This window comes from Melopsittacus undulatus, chromosome 8 (genome assembly GCF_012275295.1).
Source record: "Melopsittacus undulatus isolate bMelUnd1 chromosome 8, bMelUnd1.mat.Z, whole genome shotgun sequence".
NCBI classification, from domain to species: domain Eukaryota; kingdom Metazoa; phylum Chordata; class Aves; order Psittaciformes; family Psittaculidae; genus Melopsittacus; species Melopsittacus undulatus.
In genome coordinates, this window is record NC_047534.1 from 30,419,663 (window position 1) to 30,438,871 (window position 19,209).

The 19,209-nt window shown below is 44.9% G+C and overlaps 1 long non-coding RNA gene across 1 annotated transcript; it reads right to left on the reverse strand.

The window, feature by feature from the left end:
- Positions 1 to 460: 460 nt before the first annotated feature.
- LOC115945930 (uncharacterized) lies at positions 461 to 16,419 on the reverse strand. Its single transcript, XR_004080114.2, has 3 exons — positions 16,187 to 16,419; positions 13,710 to 13,935; positions 461 to 1,068 (listed from the first exon to the last, which is right to left on the reverse strand). It is a non-coding gene; the product is annotated as an uncharacterized lncRNA (long non-coding RNA).
- Positions 16,420 to 19,209: the final 2,790 nt, after the last annotated feature.

Consider the following 19,209-nt stretch of genomic DNA (forward strand, 5'->3'; position numbering starts at 1 on the left):
ATCGAAAGAATATAACTCCCACAGGTTGAGATAAGAACAGTCCAGTAATTAAAGTATAACATAAACCCACTACTGCTACAACCAATAATAATAAGGGGAATAACAAGGGAAGAGAATACAATTGCTCACCATCCACCAACTGATACCCAGCCCAACCCCAGCAGCAATCTGGGCCTTACAGGTAACTGCCCCCAGTTTATATAGTGGGCATGATGTGCTGTGGTATGGAATACCCCTTTGGCTAGTTTGGGTCAGGTGTCCTGTCTCCGCTTCCTCCCAGCTTCCCCTCCTCCCTGGCAGAACATGAGACTCAGAAAGTCCTTGGTCAGAGTAAACATTACTTAGCAACAACTAAAAACATCGGTGTTATCAGCATTGTACCCAGGCTGAAAGTCAAAAACACAGCACTGCACCAGCTACTAAGAAGAAGAAAAATGACTGCTATAGCTGAACCCAGGACAGTATCCACTCCTTATTCCATACCATTCACATCATGCTCAGATCCCACATTTTTCAATATACTTCATCCAGTCCATTGATGTCAGGCTCCATCTCTCATAACAGTCTTTCAGACCAGGACAGACAGTGTGTACTGTTAGACTGTTGCCAGCTGATGACATCAGAGAACTTGTATGGTTACTGCTGAGCCCATCTAGTTTCGTCAAAGTTCATTCTTTCTTGGGGTGATGATTGGAGGGAAGTCAGGATCAGTTGCTGGTGACCTGAAACATCTAGCTGAATGGAAAATCCAACATGCAACACAAGCACATAAACATTTTGATAGTTTAAAAGAGAAAATATAATTAACAGTACATTTTCATGCACTCGAGTGACAATTTGATTTACTTAATTTTTAAAAATTTAAACATATCTCTGCATGTTTAACATTTTTACTTGCCAGTTCTCAGAGAAAGAATATTAATTTTGGTGCTTGCAGACAGGTGAGAATTTTGAGACTTCTCTTGATGCTCCTCAATTTGTGTAGTTGGGTAAACGGTGATCAAAGTCCAGTTAATGAGTTACATCAGTCATTCTTCTCTCTGAATATAAAATTACTTCACTGGTCTCCTACAAACAATGGAGAGTTTCAAACATGTGGGTGAAATTTGCCATCACAGGAAGTTAAACGAAGAGTTAAGTTTGCTTTGACATTGCAGTCCAGGCTGTGAAAAATAGACAAGTTCTACTACCTTACATTACAAATAGGGAAAACTATCTCTGTTTCCCATATCTTACATACACATGTGCTTTCTCAAATGCTTATCAGAAGAGTGTCACTTCAGAAGTGAACAGGGAAGATTAGAACAAAGTTTCACCACTGCATCATTTTAGGCTGCCTTGAAAATCACCTGCAGAACAAGCTGAAATATACAAATGTCTTTTAACCAAAACAGCAGAAATGATTTGTCAGTCAGGTAAACTGATCCAGCATAAAGCTCTGATATAAGCAAAATATGTCTATAAAAATTCTCTCATAGATTTTTGAGCTGCTTGTCAAATCAAAACTTAAAAGAGATTCAGCATATGGTTTGCAGATCAGATAGCTTTCACAACCTCATAGTTGGGTTTTCTGGTTTGGTTTCAAGAAACAACTTTTACTTCATGTACCACATTTATCAATGAGTGTACCATTTTCCTGTTGTCAATTTCTGCAGCTTTCATTAAAATGTCAATCCCTCACATAACTAACAAAGCCTGAGACAGGAAGGGAATTCTACAAACTGAGGTCTTGAAAAAATCTGTAGTTACTGTAGTCATGGTAGTGACTGCTCTGGAACAAGTTAATCTTACTAAAAGATATTTCTTATTAAAACAAATTAGAGAAGAAAGTCAAGTCCACAAAAGCCAATCAGTTATTTCCATTCTTTTCACAAACGTGCAAATCCTGAGTTACAACTGAGAAGGAATCCTCTAGTGCTTGAAAACTCAGGGTCTCACAAGAGTGGAGTAGAGGGAGAGAATCCACTCTCTCGACCTGCTGGTCACACTGCTGGGGATGCAGTCCAGGATGTGGCTGGTTTCTGGGCTGCAAGTGCACACTGAAGCCAGCTCATGTTGAGCTTCTTGTCAACTGACACCTCCAAGTCCTTCTCCTCATTGTCCAGTGCTGTTCAGCCTGTAGTTGTGCTTGGGATTGCCCAACAATTGGAGAGAGACCTTGCACTTGGCCTTGTTGAACTTCATGAGGTTTGCACTGGCCCACCTCTCAAGAGCGTCCAGGTTCCTCTGAAGAGCATCCCTTCCCTCCAGGATGTCAAATGCACCACACAGCTTAATGTCATCAGCAAACATGCTGAGGGTGCACTTAATCCCATAATAATATGGTTCATACTTCTTCATATTTCTTCTTGGCTAAGATGAGAGCTAAGTGCTATTAACTACTGACTTTCTTGGACTAGCCTGTGGCAAGACTTCTCAAAACCAAATTCCTACTAAATTTCAAAGCTCCATATCTTCTTCAGAGGTGGCTTCTTAGTGCAATTAATATTTCAAAAATACATTTTCTCTGTATGAAATTCCCTACTTAGTACCAGAAACACAGGCTTTGCCCAGAAGGTTTTGTCATGGAAAATTCTATCATGAGAGTGCTATGTGTGGTTTCATTGTCCAAAAGGGCTGCAATCATAACCAGATGGGAAGATCTACTAAAACCCCCTTATTTTTCTTTCTCAAAAAAGCATTTATTGCTGTGGTAGTGTAGCATTTAGTTAGCCAGTGATTCTGGTAATCAATGTATTTTTGTGAGGAAATGATCCTGTAATATGCTTTTGTAAAGTGCCAGCACCAGCCATCACTGTAACTCTGAGCTCAGCTGCAGATCCATCATAAGCAAGGGTAAAATGTTGTGTTAACACCAAGCATACAATAAATAAAACTACTTACTGAAGTCCTCAAATTCAGAATTACAGTCATAACATGGCAAAGAGAGATAGTGCAGAAGGCGATAAGAAATATAAGCACCTCTGTAAGAATAGCTTAGTATTGGCATACCAGGGAAAGATTTACAGAAGGACAAACAAGCCCATGAAAATGGTTTCTACATTGATTCAGATATGAACTTTAATAAATGCTTGAAATCAAGCAGTAAAGTTTTACTGATTTACAAAGCAGTGGCAGTTGCTATGCTTCCTACCTAGCCAATGCAACTCCAAGGATTATCAATGAAGTTCAATTTCAGGGTATTTTTTTTTTGACAGGAACTTTAGGTGGTTCCTGAATTACTTTCTATGGCATCAAAACCAGTTTGACATAATCTCTGGAATATGTGATACTTTTTATCTGGTTTTATTCTCCTCCTGTAGTTTTATAGCCCCCATTAAAAGGAAAACCAAAATCTCAAATTCCCATTCCTTCACAAAGCTATTCCAAATTTTGTCTTGCTTTGCTTCAAATCTCCCCGAATGATTTGTGAAGCAATAGGGAGAAACTGTGCCTCACCACTAAAAACAAAAATCAAAAAAAACAAAAAAAACCAAATCAACTGAATAATAAGAAAATAAAAGAAAGCCTGAAACTACAGTTGAAGCACAAATTTTAACATGTTTGCTCAAAAAGGTATCACTAGTTCTATCATAAAACACATTTAAAGAAAAGCTAAGAATCAAAGGCTTCTTCTGTTAGTGATGCAATTTCTCCTGCAAAATTGCTCCTGCAATTTCGCAAAAAATGAATGTACTGATATTCAGGGGGCAGTGAAATTTCATAACAGGTCCCACCAGCCAGGGCCGCAAACGTCAGTCATACGGTGACAAGAGCCAGCAAAGATGCCATCCAGGAAGGATCAGCAAGTCAGAAACCCTCCCGCAGCACTCAGGGCATTGCAGCATCCCTGCCAGAGCTGTCCCACAGCCTTTCATGGCACTGCTCCCTGCAGCACCTTGCTCTGCTCACAGCAAGTGCCCAGGAAAGGGCACACAAATCTCACAGCTTCGCTTTTCCGATAGCGAGATAGAGACCGAGCTCTGGCCCACACCAGAGCGGGGAGGACAAGAACAACCCAAAAGTGCCACAAGACCCCTTCCCACCACCACCACAAAACACTGGGAAGTGCACACATCAGTATCGCAGGGCCAGCGGTGTCAGCCCCATCCCTTCCCCTTGGACACAAAATTCACCTCCCCAACAAACACCACTGGGATGGGAAACCATTGTGGTCATGTGTCGTGGTTTAAAACCCAGTCAGCCACGCAGTCTTGCTCGCTCACCCCTCCCCCCCGCCCTTTTTTTCCCCTCCCCCCTGCTCTCGGAGGAATGGGGAGGAGAATCAAAAGAATGTAACTTCCATGGGCTGAGATAGGAACAGTCTGGTAATTAAGGTATAACACAGAACACTACTGCTGCCACCAGTGATAATAATGATAAGGGAAATAACAAGGGAAGAGAATACAATACCACCTGCAGACGGAGCCCGACTAAGCAGTGAGTGCCTTCCAGGTAACCCCCAGTTACATCCATACATACATGACATGCTGTGGTATGAAATACCTCTTTAGCTAGTTTGCATCAGATGTCCTGTGTCTGCATCCTCCTGTCTTCCCCTGCTCCCTGGCAGAGCACAAAACTCACAAAGTCCTTGGTGAGAGACTGTGTGGTTGGGTTTAAACCACAACAAAGTGTCTGGTCTGAGCTCTGGCTATGGTGCCTCCTGTGATGTCCCATGTGTTACCCTCTGTCCTGGGGCTGCCGGTGTCCTTGGGGCCTGCCCAGGACCAGCCTGTCCCCTACCAGCTGGCACAGGGGTGTCAGGGGGCCTCGGGACCCTGAGGCAGCTGCTGCAGCTCCCCTCCGTGGTGCCACTCCCACCTGTGGCACAGCTCCCCGTCTGTCCATGCTCCACAGCTCCATGGACAGGAGGTGGCCTCTAGCAAAGACAGAGCAGCCTTGGAGGACACCATCCCCACCGCCAGTCCCCACCAGCATGCCCTGACCCCCAGAACCACCATGAAGCCCAGAGGTGAGGCTTGGCAGGTTGAGGAGCCTGAGAGGGGGCAGCCACGCTGAGCAAAGCTTGCATTGCCCCGCACCTGCCTTGCCTTTGGTTGCTTTCTCAGCTGTGGTGACCACCCCAGCTGAGGTATCCGAGCAGGGACCAGCTGCATGCGTTGAGGCCTTTGCTGAGCAGCCAGAGGACGCCATCTTCAGCCATTGGCTTGCCTGGTTTGACACCGCAGACAGAGATGACACCATCCCTCATGTCCCCGACTGGGCTGCCTTCCTCCAAGAGTTCCCTGAATTCTCCGAGTATGTTGTGCATGATGGCAGCATGGTGGTGCTGTGGCTGAGAGACGCTGAGGACACTTGCCCTGATGTCTTCCATTTTCCCAGCTGCCTCACCATCACCACGTTCTTCACCAAGTTCATCAATTTCTTAGAGCACGTAGTGAGTGATGAGTGCCTACTGGACAGGCAGTGCTGGCACAGCCTCCCAACACTGATGACACCACAGTCACTGCCAATGCTCCCAGCTGCTCTGATGAGGTCCTCCACGAACTCCCCAAACTCTCCAAGTACACAGAGAGGGCGACTACCCCAAAGAGCTATCGGTGGTGGCTGGGTTGGGGGCTATTGAGGACACAGTCCCCGATGTCCCCAAAGTTCCCATCCTAACCAGCTCCCTCAAAAAGCTCCACCTCCTCTTGGTGTACAGGGCAGAGTACAGCTGCACTATGGAGCTGCAGGAAGGCAATGACACCTGCTGGGATGGCCTCAACAGCCTTGCCAGCACCACCTCCTACAGCCAGGTCCCTGACCTGCTGCAGCACTGGGTGGAGCACAGGAGAAGCAAGGGCTGCTTGGTGACACTGATGCTGGGGGATGCCAACCCCTCCTGGGGGTGGTAGACTCCCCATTGCGGGACGCACAAGGGAAGCAGGTCAGGGGGTCAGCAGACCTCCCACCCTGGCCAACACTGAACAACTTTGAGATTCCTTCTGGGGAGAACTCTCTGAAGACCTCTGTGCAGAGCTACAAGAAGGCTTCAGAAGCTCCAGGGAGCAGTGCTGTGGAGAGTCCCAGGAAGGATGCCGACAGCTCGTGTGGAGAATCTGCTGCTAAGCCCGCAGTGGCAGCCAAGGGTGGTTCTGACCCACTTGCCACTGGGGAGTCCCCAGGCCAGCCCCAAAGCTGCCCTCCAGCACCATCTACCCTGCAGAGCCACACTGGTGCAGAAGGCACTGCACAGGCAGCCCAGGTGTTGTCCCTGGGCCTTGTCTCCCACCAGGGGGTGCCCACATTGCAGAGGTGAGCAAGCCAAGCACCCAGTGCCAGATGGCATCAACAGGGAGCAAGAGTCCTCCCAGCAAGACTACATCCCGTGAAAGAAAATGAACCCTAACACTAACCCTGACCAAGCACTAGGCAATGCTATGTGAGGGGCAGACTGATGGGGACAGCATGATGATGGGCAGCAGCAGGCAGTGGGCAGGAAGCAGCAAGGAGAATGCTGAGGACGCCCTGTACTGACCAGCCCTCCAGAGCAGATGGTGCAGTCTGACCACCATCTCACCATCCCCTGTGCTCCCAAGCACAAGATGCTTCCAAGATGACTCCATCCCCCTGACTGAACACTCAGAATCGCAAGCCCAAAAGCAAGGAACTGAAACCATTTCCACGGTGACTGCTAAGTCCCTTTGCCACCCAGGACTGGGACTGCTCAGCTCCTGAAGCACAAACTCTTCAAAAGCACCCAATTGGTGTGAGTCTGGGCAAAACTGGACTTGTGGCACCCACACCACCAGAATTCATGCTTCTATAAGCAGAAGCGCAATTACAGCTGTAGCACTGTTCCCCCTTCCACACTGCAGCAACCAATATCATTCACTTCTCTGCCCCACTGCACCCATGTGCATTAGTACCCTTATTTCAGAGTCATCCCTGCAGCTGAAATAATGCTCCACATTGTTCATCACTGTCCTGAAGAAGTGCAGAGCTGTGCCTGCTGTCATAAATAAAACCCCGCTCCAGCCGCTGACCTGGTGGATAGGACCTCAGCAGAGCCAAAGCTGTCCCACATTTGGGCAACTTCAGGACTCTTTGAGGAGTAGGCTGAACTCAAGCACATGCTGTCCCACACATAGATGTCTTCATCAGCGTAGCACCAGTCTACACCAGCTTGAAACCCAGCTGGTGGCTATTCATGGAAGCGTCTGAGAATTTCAAAGAATTTAATATCCTTTGAACACCCCTGAGGCCAACCTGGCCCTTTTGCTGGGAACCAGCACATTGCTGCATATGGTGCAGGCCTTGCTTCAGGTTAAACAACTATCTAAGAATGCCACCAAGAGACACTCCCCAAGGCTGAAGCATCATGAGTGGCAGGGTGTGGGGGACAGCATGGACAAGCACTGAGGCCACTGGCACCTCCAGTGCTTTGGAACTTCACCCCTGAACAAGTGTAAAATCCAGACAAACTAGTAAAACACTTATAGACAAGGTGTGCTGTGGTCCTGGCACCATCAGAGAGCGACAAACTACCGCAACGTGCTGGGGCCTGGCCCATGCCTACTGAGCCCTGCTCAACACTATCCCATACCCTCAAGGGGAAGATGTCTCTGGATCTGATGCAAAGAAACAGACACAACAGCAACTCCAACCCCAGCAACAGACACTGCAGCTTCTGATGGCAATGAAACAGACACAGCAGCAACTCCAACCCCAACAACAGGCACTGCACCTATTCAACCCCAGTGACAGACACTGCACCTACTCCAATCCCAGTGACAGACACTGCAGTTACTCCAATCCTAGTGACAAACACCACAGCAACACCAATGCCAGCAACAGATACTGTGGCAAATCCAACCCTGGTAGCAGGCACTGTAGCTGAAGCAAAGAACCAGTCTGTGCTGCTGTCAGTCACCCTTGTATAGAAGAAATGGACACTGAAGTCACCTCGTGTAGTGAATGAGGATGAGGCAGGGCCAGCACAGCAAACAGAGGAAGAGGCAGAACCAGAAGTAACCTCTCAATCCCTGTCCCTGAGTTAGCTGAAGGACAGATGAAAGGATTTCACTTGCCATCCAGGCAAGCACATGATCACCTGGCTGCTCTGATGCTGGGACAATGGAGCTGGTGGCCTAGACATCATCTAGTGCATGATTCGTGTGGCAGAAACTGGTATGAAGTACTCCATCATCACATGCTAACTCACTGGCAGTAATGAACTATGTACGCATAGAGGCGCCAGTGGTGAACGAATTTGCTTGCCAACTCCAGCAATATTAAGAAAAACTCTCTTCCTCCCAACAATCTTACATCTTGGCTGTGGGAAAGCAGCCAAATGATGGGAGAAACGGTTCCAGGAATTCCAGCAGCAAATAGAGGAGAGGTTCCACTCCCCACCTGTAGACACCAACATCTCAGCTACTGACAGTAAGTGGCCTTTGTCTCGAAAGGGAAGATATAGAAGGCACACTCCACAGGCTTCCCTGTGGTTTAACCTTCAAGACCACGGAGAGGACATGAGGAAGTGTGATGAAAAACCTACCTCAGTTCTGCTTTTCCTAGATGGAAAACCTACCTACCAGTACATGAACAACCATATATGGGGGTTCTTCCAGAAGCGATATTGCTCCAGTCTCTGGGGGACAGCTTCACAGACAGAGTGGGAGGGCTGACCTTACACCTCATCCTAAGTCATGAATTCTCATCCATTTTTACAAGAAGTAGGACCTAGGTCCTAAGACCAGGCACAGAGGGGCCCTACCTCCAGCCAGGTGCAGGAGAGGGAAAACCACATTAATGTGGTATGCGTGATTACATGGCCTGGCACATCTGAGTCACAGAACTATAAGGCCCTCATAGACCCCTCTGCAGAGTGTACCCTGATATCACTGAAGGTTAGACACATTTGTATTCCTGGAGTGACAGGGGCCCAGCAGCTCACTCTACTGGAGACTGAAATCAGCCTCAATGGGAAGGAGTGGGAAAAGAACCCACCCCAGTGTGATTGGCCCAGATGCTCCCTGCACCCATAGCATAGACTATCTCAGGAGAAAGTATCTCAAGGACCCAGTAGGGTACCCATGGGCTGGTACTACCTTGCCTGGTCTCTCTGTTGTGGGGTTGCTGATGGTCAAACAACCACCAGCGCCAGTCATAACCACAACAGTGCACTGGAGGCAATATTGCACCAAATGAGACTCCCTGATTCTCACCCATGAGCTGATCCACAGATTGGAGAGCAAAGGAGTGATCAGCAGAACCTGCTCACCCTTTAATAGCCTCATGAGGCTGGTGTGAAAATCTAATGGGGAGCAGAAACTAACAGTAGCCTATTGTGGCCTGAATGAATCATAGAATAATAGAATGGTTGGGGTTGGAAAAGACCTTAAGATCATCCAGTTCCAACCTCCCTGCCATGGGCAGGGACGCCTCTCACTAGACCATGCCACCCAAGGCTCTGTCCAACCTGGTCTTGAACAATGCCAGGGATGGAGCATTTACCACTTCTTTAGGCATCCTGTTTAGTGCATCACCACCCTCACAGTAAAGAACTTATTCCTTATTTCTGATCTGAACTTCCCTTGTTTCATTTGAACCCATTAGCCCTTGTCCTATTGCTACAGTCCTTGATCAAGAGCCCCTGTCCAGCATCCTTGTAGGCTCACTTCACATTACTGTAAGGCTCCTATGGGGTCTCCATGCAGCTTCTCTTCTCCAGGCTGAACAGCCCCAACTTTCTCAGCCTGTCTTCATAAAGGAGATGCTCCAGCCCCTGATCATCTGTGTGGGCCTCCCATGATCCTCATAGCCCTCCTCTAAAGTCACACCATCAAGTGCTGGTGTACCAGACATGCTAGAACTTCACTATGAATTGCAAAGGCAGACAAGTGTATACCACAATTGATATTGCCAATGCCATTTTCTCAATCCCTTTGCCAGCAGAGTGCAGGCCACAGTTTGCTTTTACTTGGAGGGGCTTCCCATACACTTGGAATTGACTGTGCCAGGGGTGGAGACACAGCGTACCATCTGCCATGGGCTGATCCAGACTGCACTGGAACAGGGGCAAGCTCCAGAACACCTGCAATACATTGATGACATTATCATGTGGGGTGATACAACAGAAGAATTCTTTGAGAAAGGGAAGAAAATAATCCAAATCCTGCTGAAAGCTGGTTTTGCCATTAAATAGAGAAAGGCCAAGGGACCTGCACAGGAAAAACAGTATTTGGGAATAAAATGGCAAGGTGGATGTTGCCAGATCCCCACAGATGTGATCAACAAGATAACAGCAATGTGTCCACCAACTAATAAGAAAGAAGCACAAGCATTCTTAAGTGTGAGTTCTGGAGAATGAACATCCCAAATTACAGTCTGATTGTAAGCCCTCTCTATCACATGACCTTGAAGAACAACAATTTCAAATGGGGCCCTGAGCAGCAATGAGCCTTTGAACAAATTAAACGAGATAGTTCATGCACTAGCCCTTGGACCAGACAGGGGCAGATCTGAAAAATGTGCTCTACACTGCAGCTGGGGAGAACGCTCTTGCCCGAAGCCTCTGTCAGAAAGTTCCAAGGGAGACTCAAGGTCGACCCCTCTGCTTTTGGAGTTGGGGATACAAAGGATCTGAAGCCAGCTGTGCTCCAACTGAAAAAGAGATACTGGCAGGGTGTGAAGGGCTTCTAGCTGCTTCGGAAGGGATTGGCATGAAGCACAGCTCCTCCTGCCACTCTGGTGGCCCATGCTGGGCTGGATGTTCAAAGGCATGGTCTCTTCTACACATCATGCAACTGACACGACATGAATTAGCACACAATGAGCTCGAACAGGAAACCCAGTCACCCAGGAATCCTAGAAGTCATCGTGGGCTGGCCAGAGGGCAAAGAATTTGGGATGTCACCAGAGGAGGAGGTGACGTGCTGAGGAGGCCCCATTGTACAACAAACGACCAAAAAATCTGTGTGCTGAAGAAAACAGCCTGAGTTATTCCTGCCTCAGGCAAAGGCAAAGCCACTCATGGGACTGCTTTTGCTCAAAGACCTGGGTGCACTTGGTGGGTAATGTGGGAGGATGGGGAAGTCCAGTGTGTACCTCAGGGGGATTTAATCTTGGGTGAGAACAGCCACTGAACTGAACTGTATGATACTGTATACACAGAATATTATCGCTTCTATGGTGGCCATACACCCATCAGCCTACAACAATCCAACACCATACACCATCCATCTTTCCTGCTCGGAGAGACTCCCAACAGATGGAACAAGTCTCAATGACCACTTGTAGGGATAGTCCACAGACTACGGGAATGATATCTGTGTGTGTGTGTGTATATATATATATATATATACATATATATATGCAACCCTGAAATGACAGGAAAGGTGATGGTGGAAAGTGTGAGACCTGGTATGAAGTGAATGCTATGAAGTAAGGGGTGGATAATGTCCTGGTTTCAACTGGGATAAAGCTATTCTTTTCCTAGTAGCTGGTGCAGTGCTGTGTTTTGGTTTCACTGAGAACACTACTGATAACACACTCATGGTTTAGTTGTTGCTCAGGAGCACCTACCCTGACCAAGGACTTTTGAGTCTCTTGTGCTCTGCCACACAGAGGGGCACAGGAAGCTGGGAGGGAGCAGAAACAGGACACCTGACTCAAACTAACCAAAGGGGTATTCCATACCACAGCACATCATGCCCAGTATATAAACTATAGGGAGTTACCCCAAAAGGAACAATCAGCACTAGGGTCAGGCTGGGTGTAGGTCAGCAGGTACTGAGCAATTGTATTGTGCATCACTTGTGTTTATTGGGCTTTTCCTCTTCCTTTGCTCTTTTAGTTTTACATTCTATATAAATATATTATATTGTACTTCAGTTACTAAACTGTTCTTATGTCAACCCACAGGTTTTACATTCCTTTGATTCTCCACCCCTCCCATCTGGGGAGGGGGAACGAGAGGGGTGAGCGAGCTGCTGCATGGTGCTGAGTTACCAGTTAAGGGTAAACCACGACAGTGGCTTATGGACAGAATTGTTCCATTGCTGTGACTCAGATTGTCATCACAACCTGCAATCGACCCTCAAAGACCACACACAAACACTCTAAGTGCTAAACTTGACATTTATGATCAAAACAATAAAATTGCCATTATAACCAAACCCCAACCTCAGTGGTGCTTCTGATTGCTGGAGAGAGCTTGACCATGAAATAAGGAACAGAGGGGGTTGGGAGTTCTTTCTATTTACCTGTTCATACTGCACCCACATAAAACAGTTCTCTATGCCTCTCCTACCACCTTCTCAGAAACTGAATATGCAAAATCCTTAACTAAGGATGCACTCAATTCCCAAACACCACCATGGAGAGAAACAAAAAATATCCACCTGCCTTACATGTGATGATACCCAGCACAAGCAGCCTCTGAAAGGACCCCAAAGCTGGGACCCAGAACATCAGAGTTGCAATTAAAAGACAAGGCCCCAGACAAGCCCCCTCCTCCAGCCAGTAACTCCAACCCTTCTCCAGTTCTAGTGTCTGGCAGCCTGGCCTTATTCTTCTTCATGAGCTGACACCATTGCTCACCTTTGCTGGCAGTAGCTAGTTCCCTCAACGAAATACACAGGCCATTCTGAAAATGGGCTGTGTCAGATCTCCAGCACATGGTCCCAGATGGGATTCTGGGACAAGTACATCAACCACAGGGCTGCCTGCCTGGACTCTTCTCATCCTTTAGACACAGGAGCCAGAAGCAGCCCCAGACTGCTGCAGAGCCCCTTCAGAGCTGCCTATTGATGCAAACGCTGGGACCCCAGCAGCTGTTTGTGTTATATTGAGAATGGATGCATTCAACAGGATTGTCAACATGCTGAGAGAGCTGGAACATGCCACATCTGGCAGTGTATTTGTAGTCCCTTGCTCCACAAACAAAAGGCCCAGAAGCAGCTTTGCCATTTAAGCTTCTTTTTCCTCTTGTGCTCATCCTCATTCCAGTGAGCTCACTGCCAGCAGTGCCTTTGCTCAAGCATAGCCCACAGTACCCAGCATGGTGAACCAGAGAGGAGGTAGGATGGCACTGACACCCAAAAGGCTCTCAGCAGTCAGAAGTTGGCACGTCAGAGGCCAAGTCTGCCCAGAAACAAGACACTGAAGGAACTGGGCAAGCTGAAAGCAGGCAAGGAGCAGCAGAATGTATTCATACAGGTATTTGGTCCGGTACTGTACAAATACATAACTCTCAAAGGTCACATCTCATTGAAAACTGCTCAGAGAGAGGGTCAAAAACCCCATGAAGTGACATCTCAGAAGGATACACACACAGAGCTTATTCCCCAACCTCACAAAGTGCTTGAAAATGTCACTAGAAATCCTGCACCAAGCCAAGAAGAACACTGTTTAAGGGACTATCACAAACACCTGATGGCAGACAGGACTGCTGCCAAGCTTACCTGATAACTCTTTGCATTTCAGTTGCTTTAGAACGCTAAAATCTACCAGGAGAGAAACCAGGGATGCAGCTCTAACTAAAATCTGCGTTCAGCCTCATTGAGGAAAGTTTACTCTTCTCTTTGTTTTTAAATACTGTCCCAAGCAAATCAAGTCATTGAAGACTGAAAAACAAACCACTATGGAACAGGTCATTTGCATCTAGGAAGGAGCAGACCAAATGATACAAGTAGAGTCTCCTCAAAGAAGAGTCTTCTGCAGAAAAAGAGGTAAAGCAGGCCAGAAGAACACTTCAGAAACCATCTCCATTCCTTTACCTGCTGCAGAGCCACTTCCACAAAGAGTAGAGGAGAGTAGTGCAGGGAGAAGCAGAACATGCTGTTAGCTCACCACCGTCTGTTCACAGAGTGCCAGCACACATCCTCCCAGTTGTCCCTGATGTGTGTCAGAGGCAGTGATTACCGTACAGGCAGAGCAGGTGGTCTGATCTGCATCGGACTTCTCCATTTCCTTCTTCACCCTCATACTGCAGAACTGTCTCACCTGGTGGGAGAAACAAAGCAGAAGTGCAGAATCACTCGTGGCCTACATGCTATCCCAAAAGTCAAAACAGGCATCCTGCTGCACTCCTGATGCTGGTTATCCCAGACACCCAGCATTGGAGCAAGAGACACTCAGTGCTGGCAGCTCAAGGCTCCTCAGCCTGGCCACTGCCTGCACCAAACAGGAGTTAGTAAGGACATTCCTGAAATTGAAAGTCAGAAAGGATACAAATTCAGCTCCTTTGGAAACCTCCAAATCCTGATCAAATCCAAACAGTTATGTTGTGCTGCCATGTTTTGATTCATGCTCAGGTAAGACTGCCCACAAAATGGAGACAAGGAGAGCATAGAGAGGGAGTGCTGCAGCCCAGACCCAAGCAGCAAATCTAGAGGGTCCTATGAACCTGAGCCACCTTTCCCCAGGAGCAGCTACATGCAACAGGCACGTGGCTCTACAGGCTGCATTCTCTCCACAGCAAAGCATTAGAGGAAGGTCTGCCCCTGTGTGTAACAGGGACCACCATTTCCCTGGCTGTTTGCCAGCAGAAGAAAAAACAGGCAGGAAAAAAACCCCACCAATCTTGCTTTATCTGCCATGATGTTGCTTCAAAGTCTGTGGGAGAAAGCAAGGAGAAAGGGCTAAAGACAAGTCAGTGACAAAAAAGGCTTCAGAGAGAAGAGGGAAAGGGGAATAAAGAAACAAAAGTCCCTTGGAAGTAACATGGACAAATGAGGATATAAGAGCTATCTTAATGTTACACAATCCACAGAAGAGAGTCCTAAATCCTCTAATGCTTTAATCCACATTTTTATCTTGAGGCTCTGAAATATTCCCAAATCCTATAATTAGAGAATTCTCTTTCTACTGGTCAAAGACAGTGCAGAATTGCAGTTATCACTTTATTGAAGCAACCTTCCTCCACACTGCAAGAGGGCAGGCAAGAGGAGCAGAGTCCAGATGCATGGACTGCACATGTTTGCTCTTGCCCGGGGTACGCTCATAGCAGTGCAGCCACCAAGCCATTAAAACGGAGCTGCCGAAACCTTCTGCATGTCACATCACAGCCAAAGGAAGGAGAGAAAGCCTGCAAGCCCCTGCCCAGACACCCCAGATGTGTAACTAGAAGATTAGAGGAGTTATGGAAAACTTGACCTTTCAGCTGAAAAAAATTCACCGTCTTATTTTAGGAATCATTTAACTGGCAGTTGCTGCACTTGGCTTTTCATCTGTTCCACAGCATAAACTGACAGTCTAACATACTCTTTTCCCTCACTGCTGGCCAGTTCAAAGTGTGCATTTTCCAGTGACTATGTAATTCGGGTTTGGGCTGCAACTTCAGTTGCTCTCCAAACCAAAAACATGTCACTGCAGAAGGAAGCTACACCACATTATAAATAGGGTTTGCTGTACAGCATCTGTTTTACTCAGAAATGCTGGAGATTCTTAACAACTAAAAGTACACACAGTTTAAAATATTTAAACTCCAGACCAACAACACTGTGCAGCATTACAAGAATACCAGATTCTCCCCCACAGACTTTCTCCAGTGGAAACTGTAGCCATAAAAACTAAATGATGCAAATGTAGCATTCAGCAAAAGCACAATTCAGCAGACATTCTGTCATGCAGTTCTGTTCTAATTCACCGTAACACAAGATTAAAGAGTGATGAGGCTGCTGCTTGAAAAAAAGGTATTAAACTAGGCCTAAAATATTTATTTTAGGGTATAATTTTTTATTTAATTTCTATTTAGTTTTTTATTTAATCTTTTATTATTTAAGGTATCAAACTAGGCCTAAAATACAGAAGAAAATTCCGTGTCCCTTCAAAATGGAATCTGTAACAGCATGCTAACAAACGGGGAAGGAAGATTAAAAACTTTTAAAACGTGTAGTTGATGATGCTGGTCAAAAGACAAATTGCCAAAGATCCATTTTCATGCACAAAACACTCATTTCCCAGCACATGCGTATTTGAGAAGAGATATAACTCAAATAGAGAAATAACTCAAAGGCATGCTTTGGCAAGTGCTTAATGACTGAGCTTACTTTCCTCTTAACTTGAAAAAAACATGCTATAGACATGTGGTTCTGCACTTTGTCATAGCAAGGCCAGGTAACAGATGCAGTAAAGTTTTAGTTTAGATTATGAATCAGAAGATCAGTGGACTTTCTGGAAGAAAGGATTGCATAAGTGATACTAAAACTGTCAGCAAGAAGCAGTTGATAAGGATGCTAGAAAAACTACTTACAAAGGCTATTTCTGCCAGTGGTCTTGCCGAAATATACACAGGCCGGAACTATTGCCATCAAGAGCGTTAAACATTCCAACACCATAATGCAAACTACATAATGTGTTACTTCGTTTTCCTTCAGCCTCCCATCTCCTTTTCTTCCATCCTCTTCCTTCGTGAAGGAAGGAGATGATCATTAAAGTGTGCTCTGAGTTACTTAGGGTTGAAGTATTTAAATTCCTCTGCTTTGGTCTCTTCCTGGAGAAAAAGAACACACCAATGTACAAAGCTTGTGACCTGACAAAGGCAAAACACACACAAATCAAAAAGTGATCTAATTATACTTTTAAAGCTACACATTTCAAAGCAAGCAAATTCCTTGAACTTTGATGACTCCATTTATGCTGTTGTTGATTTCTTCATCCTAAAAATGTAATGATATCTTTCTTAGAAAAAGAAATCTTCACACAACAATTCTTAATAAATGTTAAAATATCACTGTGATTTTTCTTCTGCTTTTGCGAGTGGGGTTTTGTGTTTTGGCATGAATAATTTCATCCTGCCACAGTGCCCCGGAGTTAAAAGTTACTGATTAGCCTTCAATAATAATTTTATTTCTGCATATCCTGAAAGAAATTATCTGTAAAGAATCAATAAACCAGAGGAAGCTTCAGTTTCCTGATGCAGAGGTTTACTACCTGGCTGCCACATGCCAGTGACTAGCAGAGCATGACACTGACTTTTCCAGTTGTCTCTGGACAGATGCTGCTGGAAGACTTTCTTATTCATCTCATCAGCAATTTTCATAAATTAAGTAAAAGAACACCTCTGAAACAGAAATTCTGAGTAACTGAAAGCACAGTTTAAGCTGAATACATCATGTGCATTACATGACAAATTCCATCCTTAATGCTATTAACCAGGGAATATCCAATATTTTGTGCAGTAGAAAGGAAAGTGACACACTTTTAGAAGAGTGCCAAATAAAAATGAGGGAAGATTTGGCCATCAGTTAGGTCTATGCTGTCTTTCTGCTCCAGAAAAATGCTGTTGCTTCTTCTTCTCCAGAGCAGTAGATGACCTTCCAGCAGTTCCCGTCAGCAAAGAATAAAGTGAAGTTCCCGGTGGGCTGTTGCTTCTGCCCAGGGGGTACATGCTGACCAGGTACACTGGAGTTACAGTATGATAAACAAACACTTTACTGATTGCAACATTGCCCATTAAATGTCAGATGAGTAGAGACTGAGGAGAACCCAGGCTCTAACTGGATAATGCATCACAAAGATCTTAGTTATCTTTGTTAACCTACCAGCTATTTATTAAACAAATATTAATTTAATATTTATTTAAAAGATATTTAATAGTTAAAAATAATTATTTAAATATTATTAAATAATGGGACTTAAAATACAAAGGTAGACCCTGCTGGTCCCATTAGCCAAAGGCACAGAGAAGAGCCAAGACAGCACAGATATTTTTAGATAGTAAGCTCAAATGATCACATAGATATCTGGTTTTCAGTTTTGTTTTGGGTTTGGGTTTTGGTTTTTTTTTTTGAGCAGTACTAGCTAAGATTGCATGAAATTACAACCAAATAAAACAGGAAAGTAAAAAAAATGTACTGTGAAGTCAAGGAGGTGAATTCCATCAGCATGTTCTGCATCTCCTGACTCCTTAGCTTTGTAGTTAGAAGGAAGGCTTTCATTATAAAAATATGACTACCTTTATGAACACTGAAAATGTTAAAAAAAAGAGTAAGAAAATGTGCTTAGTTTACTAAACCCAGACAAGAATGAAGAAACAAAAACTATTTTTAATCTCACATTTAAAAACCCAACCTGAAAATAGTGACATGCACCTTCATACTATGTACTGTTTGGAGAGCTTTAAACCAAGAAGAATTTCATATTAGCTGTAATGATCATTCTTAAATGCCAAATAAGACTGATGTATTCTAATTGATGTTGAAAGTCTCAAGAATACAAAACAAAGCCATTCTTTAAGTTAGCTACTATTTCAGTATCTTTTTTAAAATGCCACATATTCAGAAAGCAGCATAGGGGATTGAGAGAAAATAATCTCATTACTGAACAAAGCCACACGGAAGCAAGAATGCAAACTATTTGTGTTAAGAGCATTTTGCTGGAGAAACCCAAACTTCTCTACAAAGAGACTTTTGGTGCTCATACATGGAGTCTGTGAACTGCAAAGTGAAGAGTAATAGTGAAGTAAATAGTGAAGAGAGAAATACAGCATGAAAAACATCAAGGATGGCTGTGCAGTGTACTGCCTTGCTCCTCCTAAAATGCCTATACATTTTCTGTGTGTTTGCTTGCAAGCATATCCCATAAAACTACCTTACAATCATTTGTACATTTGCGATGTACAAATTACCTTTGTTTTCAGTTTGCCTCCTAAATCCATGCATTCCTGCATTGCTCCTGTTATTCTGCAGGTGTAAATCCAGATTAGAGAATTCCCATTTCTCCCATCTCCACCTTTTATGGCATCATCTCTAATATCAATGCCAGCCATAAATCACAATTTACATTGCTAGCTGCTATATAGTGCAGTAAAGTCAAAAGAGCTATGTGGGGGATCAACAAACAATACATATGAGTACTAAGCCCCCATACCAAAGCTGAACACAAAAGAACCAAAATAATCACTATTTAGATCATCATTTTTAATCTTAAATTTTAAAGCCTGTTTCTCAAAAAAAGTGGATCATGTGTATTTCTCAGTGAAGACAGGTAGTTGTGAACAAATCAGAATGGGAAGAAAGGTGTCACTTGATATGGCATTACATTAAGTGTTTGGAAGATGCTGGCTTTGCCCTGTTCAATACAGGAAGGTATTCTATAGATGTCTGGATTATGCAAAATAAGCAGAAATCTTTGTTTTCCAAAAAGATTCTAGTATTTGCACTGATTTTCAAATAAGACCTCAGGGAGAAAAAAAAAAAGGAAAGCAACAATCAAATTCCCCCCCCTATTGTAACAATCACTAATAGAAATGCCTATTCTGTGATATAGCCACAA